The 11,199-nt window shown below is 35.0% G+C and overlaps 1 protein-coding gene and 1 pseudogene across 1 annotated transcript in view; both read left to right on the top strand.

Moving 5' to 3' along the window:
• Positions 1–11,199, top strand: part of LOC117181247 (zinc finger protein chinmo) — a 172,422-nt gene that overhangs the window by 108,947 nt on the left and 52,276 nt on the right. The window lies entirely within an intron of this gene.
• LOC117181010 lies at positions 9,305–10,638 on the top strand (annotated as a pseudogene).

Raw genomic sequence — 11,199 nt, 5'->3', positions numbered from 1 at the left:
TCCAGGGATCTTTCTAAATTCCTTCGTTCGTTTTCAGCTAAATGTTTGGCTATAATAAGGAATAATATCCCTGTCACAGCTCAATTTTTTTTACCGTGTATGAGGAAGAGCATCTTTTGAAATTCGCTCATATCCTTATAATGTATGTTTAAAAAAGTATAAGCATTTTTTCTAAAATACCAGAAAACATATAGAAATTTTACAAGAAGACAGTCCCAAGCGAAGTCATTGAGCATATTCTGAAAGGACTGTTCTTTGTATTTGATATATTTTTAAATTTTCACAACTTTCGTGTTACAAGTTTCGCCTCAGGAAAATATTAAAATACCAATAACTAATAACTATATATTGAATTGAATAAATTCAAATAGTGACATAATCGCAAAAAAAATTAATTTGTAGCCTGATCAACTAAGCAATTTCTCATTCGAAAATTCCGAAGGAAACCAAAATTAATCTTCGAGTCTCGATTATGTCTTCGAGTCAGTTCGAGACTTAGTGGATCCCGTATACTGGCTTTGCAAGAAGTAGGGTTTTGACGAAAGCACCAGTCATTTTAATAGTGAGTGTCCGAAAATTGCATACCCAGGTATGATTCACTCTGGCACCGCAGGTCTAAATAAACCCAGGTAGAAATACACCACCAGCCCAGTACTGGCCCAGTACAGCCTGCCGGAGATCCAGTACTGTGCCAGTACTGCTTGTAATGCTTGGCGGTACTGCCTTGCTAGCACTGGCGCAGTACTGATTGCCAGTACTAGGGCAGTACTGACAAACCGTTGACGTACGAAAATGCCGGAGTTAATTTTAAAAATGATAAAAAATTATTCAATTGTTTTAAAGAACATCCATTCATCATCATAGGACTGAATATCGTCCGAATATTATTTATATTTACAAAAATATAATTTTCTAACTATTTGTTTAATTTTAACACCCACTATTTCTATGACCTAAACATATAACAAAAAAGGTATTTAAAAAAAATAATAATTGACTGCGAGTATTTTGGCAATACATGTTAATGGCACTGCTTAGAATGAATACATATATTACATTTTTAAACATTAAATTACAAATAAAATTTCTAACGCTGGGGGCGGGGGGGTCGAACCTACATATCTATACCTCAATCTATCGTCTAGCAGTCGGGAGTACTAACCACTGCGCTAAACCGACAAGTTGAAACTTGGAGAAAAAGCCATCCTCATAAACTACAGTTCAGAAAAGTTAAAGTACTAAATTTTAATCTCTCTTTTTCTAATTATTTATTATTATACGACGTTATGCAAATGTAAAATACACGAAATGTTAACAAGAATATCAATAAAATAATTATTAAATAAATCATTTAAATCGACTACAATTTTTCTTCGTGTAATATTTGATTTTTTCGCGTTTTAGACCATTTTAAAAGTTCTGATAATAACGTTTAATGAGCATTGAAGATTTTTATCGACGGAACTTAGAAATTTTACCACATTGCGCAACAATTTTTTTAATGACAATTTTCTTTAAACCTTCGTGTAATGTTTTGTTTTTTAGGTTTCTTAGACTATTCTACAACGATTAAGATCTTTTTGTACCACTGGCATAGTGCCGCCCCAGTCGTGCAGCCAAAGTTCTGCCAGTACTTGGCGAACCAACGGCTGTCTGTACTGGTGGGCAGTACTGGGTCAGTTTTGCGCCGGTGGTGAACTCCGGCCACAATACTTATTATACTTATTATAAAATATAAATATATTTAGAATTGTTTTTTATTCACAATATTTTCGTTTGTTTTTGTATGTTTAAATAAATTTATATTTGTATTATGTATTAGAATTTAAAAAATTTTATTTTACAGTCCCGCGTCTACCTAACATATGCACCTGATTTTTAGACAACCGAATAATTGAACAATCTCTTTGGTATTCAGATGCGTCGTAATGTTCCGTTAGATCCGTTATGGTGAAATGCACTTTCATATCTAATGTTCCACTTCACTGTTGTAGCAATAAAAATGTAGGAACCTTAAAGCATATGTCTATTTTGTTACTGGATTATTATTACTGTTAAATTTGACTAATTTTCTCGTGTGTTAAACAAATTAAGTTTTAGAGTTTCATATGTTTAATACAGTTAGGTATAAACCTTTTTCTTAATTCTGAAACAAGTAAATATTTGGGCGCTAATATTTCTTCTAAATATTTGTTATTTATTCTAAAATTCTCCACGGTTTTTATCGTTTGTTCTCACGTAGAACCTTAAAATTGTTGACTAGTATTATATCAAAATTTAACCAATTTAAAAATAGTTTATAAAATAGAGGAAAGCAGCAATATTGTTAAAAATAGTACATTTCAATAGATGCATTCATGTGCAATATAAAATAATAGTGGAGTCTTAAAGTTTTATTTAATATTAGTTTATTTGAGATTTTTGATTTTGTTTTAGAAAAAATCGTAAATCATCGATAGCTTATTGTATTGTTTAAAATATTCGTTAGCTCTTATCGAGACACAGTTTATATTGTGTGAAACAAATGATTCATCAAATAATTTTGTAATATATAGCTTTTTATACCTACCTAGCTCTTATTTCTAGTTTATGTTTAATAATATCCATATAAATAGAATTGCAGATAATATTTCGAAGAACAAAATGAGTCATAAATAAGGAATACTTCATCAAAATGACGACTTTTTTCTAAAGCAAAAGAATATTTAAGAGGGAGATAATTAGTGAACTTACTTGGAAGAGAAAATATTTATTAACGCAAATTCTTTTGCTTTAAGTAAGAAGCCCTAATGTTATCATTCCTATTAAAAAATGAGTTTTGTACGGGAGATGAAGATCTTTCATTCATCTCTCCTGTTTTCTCACGTAAGCCTTTTCTTTATGTGAGTTTCACTCCTTCTATGGCAAAGTTTCTTAAAAGAAATGACGCATATGTGCATCAAAGTATAATTACAAAAGTGGGTTAAGTTAAGAAGAAGAGACGCCTTTGACTGAATGTTGTGGTTGCTCGTTTGATATGGTTCTATATGAGGCTCGTCACGAAATTCTCTTTATACTACGATACGCTTACGCGCCCACGTTCACGCTAACGTCACAAAGAGGATGCAAGAAAGCAAGCGAGCAACGATGCAGTCATTAGCACACCTTTTACTTCGCCAAGCAAGTTCACCGGGCGTGACGACTAAACTTTTCTTCAGGCTAACGATCTCCTCACGGGCGTTTGATATACAGGAGAACTTTGAAGAAAAGAAAATAAAATGTTAAATTTTTGCCTAAAACACTAGGTACCATGCTAAAAATAGAATCTTTTTAAATTTCATAGGCGCATGCACTCAGAAAATTTCGAAATATTTTCAGGGAAAGTTGATTAAATAATATTGCGGAGCGGGTTGGGGAGATCTAAAATTAAAAAAGGCCTTATTCATAATAATTTCAAATTTGAAAACTGTTTAAAAAAATCTGTTCGAAATTTAATATACATGTGAGTAAAGTTGTTTGCGTATACCTTATATCAATTTTAATATACCATCATGTTGAAAAATTAATACGCATGTTTATTAAATTCTGTGAAACAGAGTGCGTGAAAACAACAAGTTCTTTGATGCCTTAAAATCTGGTCCAGTATTAACAAATAAGGCAATAACCATGAATTCGTCGACTAAATTCTTACTTATAATTAAAGTGTAACGTACTGGGGGAATTTTTTCTAAATTTCGCTGTGAATGTTAGAATTTTGACGTGAGTACAGGTACTTGGGGGTTAGGTTTCTTAATTATTTTCTTTTTGAAATTTTCCCTCATAAATACCAGGGTCATATACGTTTATCTAGGAGAAAATGTTATGTTTTATTATTTATAATTCAATATTACCCGTGTAGAAATTCAAATCGGGAACTAGTATGGTTACCACCGAACAGCTGACTGCACTTGAAGTCTGGTGCTAGTCGGGTCATCTGATTAGCCCCCGACCAGTGGCGTCACGGTAGATTAGTCGGAGGCTCCAAGTAATTATGCTTTGTTACTTGTGGATTGCTGTCTTAAACACTCGACGCGTCATTTCTGTTGCGCGAGAGGCGGCACGTCGCGCTCTTGCGGATTTTCTTTAAAGCTACCAGTCCAGAGCCGCAAGGTTTTTATAAAGGTTTTTATAAATGTTCTTAGAAATTCGAAATATTCTAAAAAATACTACAAAAGAAAGATTACGTCTTTTTGTATATTTTGATCGTTGTTTTTAGAAAAAGTTGATTTTCATACAAAATTATTGACTTAATGGTTATTTATTAAAAATGTTTAAGATGACTTCAACATTAATAAATCTTTTCTCCGAAAAACTGTGTAAAATTATTCAACATATTGTGCTACCTTATCGAATATTTTAGGGCAAAATATCTTCCTGACCATACAGAAAAACTCAAGCATTTTTAGAAAATTTACCTAATCTACGCGGCAAATTAAATATTAGTTTTGGAACGATTCCCTAAATTAGTAGGAATTACTAAATCCCGTGTAGAAATTCAAATTGGGAACTAGTCTGGTTCCCGACCATTCGACCCCACTTAAAGTCGGGGGCTAGTCGGGTCATCTGACTAGCCCCCGATCAGTAGCGGCACGGTAGATTAGTCGGGGGACACCTTAAAAAAAATTAGAAAAAGGAGAATATTAATTTATATGTTTATTTTTTGGTAACGAAGATGAATTCCTCTGAAAAGGCAGATTTTTTCCGTTTTCAGAAACTACCCAGTAATAGAATTATTCTTTGCCAAACTATTGTTATACTTATTTTTAAATAATTTATTCAAATTCAGTGAACGACACCGCTATTGATTTTGAATTTAAAAGAAATTGGAAAATTATTTGTAAGAAATATTATGCAATTTAGATTCTTTGGATTACAAGGAACATCATTTTATATAATTATGGGTTTTTTAAAAAGAAAAGACTAACTTTTCGGTGAAAAGGAATACCTTCGATATTGTGTGGTTAGGTTTATTTCACCAGTTCAAGAATTTGCCAAATTCATTCGGGGGTTTCGTTGATTGATTTTTGATGTTCGGAAATCCAAAATCAATTAAAACGATATTAAACATTAAAGACTCTTGAAAGGCCATGGCATAGAAATTAGGAAAGCAAATAGCAATCATTCCGAGGGGCTAGTTGGGTCATCAAACTAGTCCCCGACCAGTAGCGTCACGGTAGATTAGTAGGGGGTTAGTCAGGTGACCCGACTTATCTTAGTCGGGGCCTGATCGGATACTAGTAGAGGTCATATGATAATGCATCCGCGTGGAATATTAACCAAATGCCCCAAAATTTATGAAACATCCCCTAAAAGTTTGTCAAAATACTTATTATTTACGGAAATCTCCATAAACTTTTTTGAAATATTTAAAAGTGCTCAAATTTACCCAAGATTTAATGGGGAACGGATCCTACGCTTAAAAACGCATAAATTTATGTAACTAAAATGCCCTAAAATTTGTGGAATATTAATTTAACAAAAAAAAACTTCAGCTGGAACGCAGCAATGGAAGAGCTTCGCTCTGAAGGAACCGCCATGTTGGTCACGGTAGTCTCTGCTCCAGGTAATTTTGCTTCGTTAAAAAAAGGGGGTGGGGATGAGGGGGCCAAAGTCGCACGCTCACGAATAATGATCTCCCCGACGAATGATCGGACTGGAAGAAGTTGTTGTGTGTTACCCGTTTGGGCATTGTTACACAATCTGAGAGAAATTTGACATGACTTGAATTAAAGGTGACGTTTATTATATGTGGGGAAAAAGCCCGCAAGCGGGAAAAAACCACAAAATCTGATAATTTATGCTTCGTTACGTGTGAACTGCTTTCTTAAACACTCGACGCGTCATTTCTGTTGCGCGAGAGGCGGCACGTCACACCCTTGCAGATTTTCTTTAAAGCTACCAGTCCAGAACCGCAAGACTCAAATGAAGGTGGTAGCGAAATCTGAACTGTACCGTATTTAATAGTTTACTACTAGTATACTGTTTTTCACTGATTAATCAAAAACTTTTTCTCTTTTCAATTTCATTTACATGAAGGATTAGACTTTATTTACATATGGCAAACCTTTCAGATCAATTTAAAAATAAGCATCGGTACCAATTTAGTGTCTTATGACTTTCGGCAGACTTTTCACTTACATCTATATATATATCTTTTCTAATACGGATTTTCTTAAAATTCCATACAAAGGTATTTATAAATGCTTCTAGAAATTCGTAATTTTCTAAAAAATACTACAAAAAAATAAGATTACGTCTTTTTGAAGATTTTGATCGTTGTTTTTATAAAAAGTTGATTTTCGTACAAAATTATGAACTTAATAATTATTTATTAAGTATATTTGAGATGAATTTAACATGAATAAATATTTTCTCCAAAAAACGGTGTAAAATTAATGTTAAATATATTCTTAGTGTTTTAGAATAAAAAAATCGTTACACTTTTTTAGATATTACCTCATTTGATAAAACCTCATCGAAAACTCAAACATAAGAATAACTCGATCAGAGCTCCACTAGCTCCCGACCAGAGCGTGAAGATTGCCCGCCCGGAAATTAGTGAACAAAAAGGTCCGACTAGCCCTTGACCAACCACCGACAAGGCCCCGACTGAAATTAGTCCCCGACAGGCTACTTTGTCAAAATTAATAACCCGACTAGCCCCCGATTAGTGCCCGACTTGTAATAGAGCCAAATGGGGTTATTTCCACACGGGATTCCCCAAATTGTAGGAAATATTCCAAAACTTTCGTATAAGTTACCCTAAGTTTAGGGAAATTTCCCCACAAATGGTAGGTATCATCTAATTTCCTAAATTTTAGGGAATTTTCCCCAATTTTTTAGTAAATTATAAGAAATTTTAGGAAAACGTCCCCATATCTTGGGAAAGTGATTTTCTCCAACGAAAATGAGGATTTTCCCCCACTAAATAGGGGAGAAAATTCCCGAAATTTTTTACAGTGAAGTTTTAACGAATATTTCCAGAAACAGAGTATATCTGAAGAAACAACACTCGCAAAGTAGTATACAGTCGATGTATAATCGGTCTATAATCGATCTATTCTTAAACCGGAAAAATTAAAAAAATTATTGTTTAGTATATTCTTAGTATTTTAGAATACAAATAAATCATTACGCTTTTTTAGATATTATCCGCACGGAAATTAGTGGACACAAAGGCCCGACCAGCCCCTGATCAACCACCGACAAGGCCCCGACTGAAATTTTGACAACAAAAAGCCCAACTAGTCCCCAACTGGCTACTTTGTCAAAATTAATAACCCGACTAGCCCCTGATTAGTGCACCGACAAAATCTGGCTATTTGTACTGAAATATCGGTATAAATAGCCCCTTTTCCATTTATATGTTTACCGGAAAAATCCGGTTATTTGTACCGAAAGTAAAGTACCCGTAGCCACGGCCTTTCTTATTTGTAATCAACTAGAAGGAAAAAAGTATTTAGTAAAATTCAAAAATAAAATTGTTGGATTGAAATTGTTGCAGATTTTTAATCGAATGATTTCAAGATTTACGTATTAGAAATTGATCCTTCAAGTTTGAAACTCCTGAAAAAGTTAACAATTGTGAATGTCAGGCGTTCCGAAATTAAGAGTGTTGATGTTATGATCGAAATTAACCTAGCAATTGCAATTGAAAAATTACAATTTCTATCATTCAAAATTAAAGCGCAGAGTTTAAAATGAAATCATTTGAATTGGCTGCCTTTCAATTAAAATAATGTTAAATTGGAATGACGAAGTTTTGAGTCATTTTAGAGTAGGATCACCAGACGTCGGAAAGAAGTAATTTAAAATAAATTTAGTCTTGAGATAAAATATTTCAAATTTTGAGGTTTTCAACTTTCGATTTCTCCTCCTTTTTCTTTTTCTTCGAATATCTCATTCTTGTTGCATTTGTAAACAACACAGAGTCGATGTATTTTTGATGATCGGCGTTTTTCGGGATAGGCATTCCATTCACACAAGCGTAGATATCGCATACATTTAATAATGGTAATAACTCACATTGATGCAGGCTCATTTTGTCAGTCATTACTTAAATAAAGTAGTGAATGAAAATAACACAAACAAATGCTCTTTTATTTATGCAAATACACATCTTTCGGAGTGGAATCTAAAAATTCAAAAACTCTTTAAACGCAATTTTCATTTTAAACTCTTAATAGAATATAAGGCCTTGTGTATAAATGTGAATTAATTTTTTGAAATAGAGCATGTAGTCTTTTAAATTAAGGCAGCGCAAAACTGAATTGATGAAAAATTAAAAACTACAGCGATTTTTTTTAATGTTAAGGTTTTCAACCAGTTCCAAAATATGAGAGCATTAACATAGAAAATTTAATTCAAATTTATGTTGTGTAGTGTTCTACTTGTAAATTTGTTGCAACCTTCTGCTACTTCCTTTTAGTCACACTGTCACTAATCATTCGAATATGCCCTGTGAAAAAAAGTAATAATATTAGGTAGAACAGGGAGGATACATTTCAGATGATGGCATGCATTGCTACTCGTACGCAGGTATTGGGATATGTACAGATATATAGTCACTATAAGCATCCCCGAGCTACGTAAGTACGTATTGATCCACTGAGGGTCCACAATAATATGCGGTAAGTTCTTTCGGTAACCCGAACTAGACATTCAGGTTCAGCAAAATCTTATTAGAACCCCCAATTTTTGCAAAAAATAGTACGAAACTATAATCTATAAGAAGAACAAATTTACTAACAGAAGAGCGCGGTAGTGATAATGACCAGAGCGAAGAAAACGACACAGGCACAAATACACACACATTTTACAAAGAAGGTTAAAAAACCACCACAGGGTTCCTCTGGGAGTAACTATCTAAAAATAACACCGGCTCCCATCACACCCATGGCCACTTCTCACAACCGTAAGATGAGTGTCGGCAGAGCACGGTGAAATCACGACAAGGCCTGTGAAACACGCCTGTGTCTTGAGGACCCGATGCGATACAAGGATGACAGCTTTCTGCATCAATCTCGCAAGTGCCTTGGTATATTTGTCGCACACAGGAATAGCTTTAAGGTTACGAACCAGTGATAGTTTCGCACCTCCGAAAACACCGATCACAAGGACAATTGTCTTAACCGAATATTCTTGGTACAGTCGCTGCAGCTCCCTTTTATGGTATTGACACCTCTCCTCCTTTTCCTTCTGCTTGTCAGTTATGTTGTAGTTAGCCGGAGCCGAGAATTCATTCACAAAAATAGTTAGCTTCTCCTATTTCCAATCTTTGTCTTCAAGATGGCTCGCGGTCCAAAGAAGCATTTGAAGCGTCTAAATGTCCCAAAGGCATGGATGTTGGACAAATTGTGGGTAGTTTATGCCCCACGTCTATTAATTGGTCTCCATCAATTGAGGGAATCTTCACCTCTCTTGATTTTTCTCCATAACAGGCTGAAGCACCTTTGACCAATAGCGAGGTGAAAAAAATCTGTATGCAAAGACTCATCAAGGTCGATGGAAAAGTCTACACTGACACCAACTACCCAACCGGTTTCATGGATGTTGTAACCATACAGAAAATCGCCGATCCTCCACTGTACACCGGATTCGGTGTTCAAGTGAGTTACAACAAATTTGAACCCCACAGGTTCATTCGGAGAACCTAGGGGAAAAGCATCATTTAGACACTGTTTTTTCTCATCCAGAGCAACGTGAAGTGTCGCCTACAAATTGTGAGTCGCGTCAAGATGATTTTGTCGGGCGTTATTTGGATGAAATAGATGTTGATAAGCAGGTAAGTTATATTAATAATTACCTAACTTTTAATTTCCCCCCATTTACCAGTGACTATTAGTGTCTTGGAATAAAAATTGTACTTGGCGTGATATAATGTCCAGAACTTAGGTTAGTCAAAACCTACATGACATTCAAACCACCAAAGCCGGCATATAAAAACTAAGTCGTGACCGTCTGTATTGAAATTGATGCCTGTTCGATCGAAGAAATTTCCTCTAGATTTTCTGTATTCAAAAAAGTGAAGTTAGCTGGCGGTTGAAGTAAAAATACCTAATTGTATATGTAGACGGTCATGACTTTTTCTACACATTTGGCTTTAGTTTAAATATCGACGGCCATGACTAACCTGACATTTGGAAGTTATAATTTTATTCTAAGTGACTAGTACACACTGTTAAATGAAAGAAAGTTGAAAATTAGGCATATATTATTTCAATTAGTTTCCTTATTAACAATTATTTAGTCTAATATTGCAATGCGAATAGTTGCTTCGACAGGTGTTCAGGTGGCTGACAGCGCGGTTCAGCACTCCGCAACTCTCGGCATTGAGCCAAAATTCAGTCTCCAAATGATACTTTCCCCTAGATGTCCAGATGTGGACCTACGTTCAGAGAAATACATTTGAGACTTGAAAATTGTTCCAACTGCTCATTGGGAGACCAATGAAATTTGAGCTGCAACAAATTTAACACCAGCGTTTTTCTGTGCATTGAGAAGACTGGCGAATTTTTCCGCTTAATCTACGACGTCAAGGGACGTTTCACAATTCACCGTATCATGGCCGAAAAAGCCAAGTACAAATTGTGTAAAGTGAGGCAAGTTCAGACTGGATGAAAGGGAATTTCCTTGTGGTAGAACGATGTCAGGCTTCAAGTGTGCAACGGAGACTGCTGCCCGAAAATTTGTGTTTCCAGAAAATTTGCCAATTATTGTTTTGGACAAGTCACTCTATCTCCCTTAGAGCTTTCGGTATTATGTCGCATTATGTCTGTAGAGATAGGTCGTTCTCGCATGAGTGGGACACCAGGATAGTATATGTTCAAGGTACTCAGCGTGTGCATGACATTCTCTGCACCTATTTCTGGGAACTTGTTGACATAATATGCGGTCACGGTATACTAAGGTGGAAATGACACCTTTGTAAAGAAACGCTCTTTTGCCAATCATCCGTGTTTCCTGGCCATTTTAAGGAGAGGATATCTGCCACTTGCAACTATGTAAGCTGCACTTGGAATAATTCATTTATGAAGACATTGAAGGTACAGAAGTCCGCATCCGCTTTGACGGCGTGAGATGTATAATTGTGGGTCCGGATGCAATAAGGGCACATAAAATTTTTTCGTGCGAAAACGAAGTCCCCTGGAGGCTTTAGAAAAAATTTTCGAATTTTAATTT

Source organism: Belonocnema kinseyi, chromosome 10, assembly GCF_010883055.1.
Source record: "Belonocnema kinseyi isolate 2016_QV_RU_SX_M_011 chromosome 10, B_treatae_v1, whole genome shotgun sequence".
NCBI lineage: Eukaryota > Metazoa > Arthropoda > Insecta > Hymenoptera > Cynipidae > Belonocnema > Belonocnema kinseyi.
Note: the sequence above shows the minus strand (reverse complement) of the source record. Positions and strands in the feature narration are given on the sequence as shown.